General features: G+C 41.6%; 1 pseudogene; it reads right to left on the bottom strand.

The window, feature by feature from the left end:
• Positions 1 to 770: 770 nt before the first annotated feature.
• On the bottom strand, positions 771 to 1,034 carry LOC102490915 (ATP synthase subunit f, mitochondrial pseudogene; annotated as a pseudogene).
• Between the last annotated feature and the right edge of the window lie 902 nt (positions 1,035 to 1,936).

The following is a 1,936-nucleotide window of genomic DNA, read 5'->3' as shown; positions in this document are numbered from 1 at the left end:
GTCCTGGGCCAGTTTCGGCCTAGTCCTATTGTACGTGAAAAGATTATTTATATTAAATGTGTCTTGAAGGGCCTTCCAAAGATCAGGAAGAACTTTAGCACACCCTTTACTGTGCCCAATGAAGCGTTGTAATTAACAGTAAGTGGTCAGGGTAAAGGGGAGCGGTCGGGGGACTTTTCGGGAAATCTTACCACACACTCAAGATGTATGAGGGAGCTATGTAATTCTTTTATAGTAGTATATCGGGGAGTCAGAGGGGGGTCACTTCCCAGCAAGGCTATCACAGTCCCAGAGCGAATAGCAGGCGGCCTTGCCAACATGCTAAGTGACCCAAGCTTGTTCCAAGGTCGGGGGGCATACAGTCGCGGCCTTGCCAACTCACTGAACCGACCGGAAGCGATGCTCAAAGGTCAAGGGGCTCAGATGGGTTCTGGAGCCCCACCGGGTTGGACTCCTCCAAATAATCATTAGTTATCAAGGCAACATAAATATAGTATGAATTTTGCTAAATGAGTAGCATAAAAGTAAAATCATTGATGCATTCATGGATGAACATTGCTGAGTGTCATAATTAGACAAGATGCAACATGAATACTACTCCTATTTGTCATTTTTTTTTTTTACACACATACCAGTCATCTTTTATTGGATGTGAATTCTCAACTGGGATATGAAAGGACTCAACAAGTACTTGGAGGGTGCTAAGCCGAGGAGATGAAGCCTGGTTCAGCGCACGGCCTCCACGCAGGCCCTTGTCAGTGGTATTTGTGTCACGCTCGTTTGAGTTCCTTACAGGAAAGGCAGTAGCTGGGGAGCACATGAGCGGCCGGCACCATAGAGACCCCAGCAACACCGCCTTTCCTCACGTTGACGTACTTGTTGTAATGCTGGTAGTAACCTCTCTGAAATGCTCCAGCAATGCCTTTAGGGGTAAAATCCCGCATCAGTATCCAGCTTGGCAGCTCCCCGAGTTTGACATCCATGAGTTTCTTCTCCTTCACTGGTACGACTGACGCCATCTTGGAGTCCTGATCCTATTTGTCATTTTTGTAGCTATGAGAACTAGAAATTGTGCACCCATAAATACATAGGTGAGAACAGAATGGGAGGAGTTTTGTCATAGCAATGTCTTCGAATTTCTGTGATACCACACGCAGTTATGCACCAGAAAACAGTGATCTGGCATCAAAAGTCCATCAGCTAGTCTCTTCAGCAAGTGGTGCTAAGACAACTGGATATTCACATGCAAAAAAAAAAAAAAAAAAAGAACTTAGAATCAAACTTCACAATGTATACAGGAATGTTTTATGCAAAGATTAATTCCAGGCCCGGCATGTGGCATAGTGGTTAAGGGCACTAGACTCCCACATGGCTGACCGTGGTTCTAGTCCCAGACCTGGGGGCTTGTCTTCTCACTCTCCCTCTCCCTCTCTCTCTCTCTCTCACTCTGTCCCTCTCTGGTCAAATTAAAATAAATAAACGAATAAATAAAGTTAAATAAAATAATTCTTTTTTTAAAAAAAAATTCTAAATGGATCCACAATCTACATTTAAGAGCTTAAATTATACAACTTTTTAGGGGAAAAAAAAGTAAAGAAAAATCTTGATCTTGGATTTGTCAATAAATTCTTAGATATGACATCCAGAACATGACCTTCAAAAAAAAAAATACAAATAAATTGTACTTCATTAAGTTTTTTTTAAATAATTATTTTATTTAATTTTACTCATCATCATTATTATTATTTTTAATTTGACCAGAGAGAGAGAGAAAGTATAAAAGCAAGCCACCAGATCTGAAACAGTTGGCCATGTGGGAGTCCAGCGCCTTAACCACCATGCTACCTGCTGACCGAAGACTTCATTAAAGTGGTTTTTGTTTTGTTTTTAAGAATTATCTTATTTTGAGGCTGGCAGATGGCGTGGTGGTTAAGGG

Source organism: Tupaia chinensis, unplaced genomic scaffold, assembly GCF_000334495.1.
Source record: "Tupaia chinensis unplaced genomic scaffold, TupChi_1.0 Scaffold000403_1, whole genome shotgun sequence".
Lineage (NCBI taxonomy): Eukaryota > Metazoa > Chordata > Mammalia > Scandentia > Tupaiidae > Tupaia > Tupaia belangeri.
Note: the sequence above shows the minus strand (reverse complement) of the source record. Positions and strands in the feature narration are given on the sequence as shown.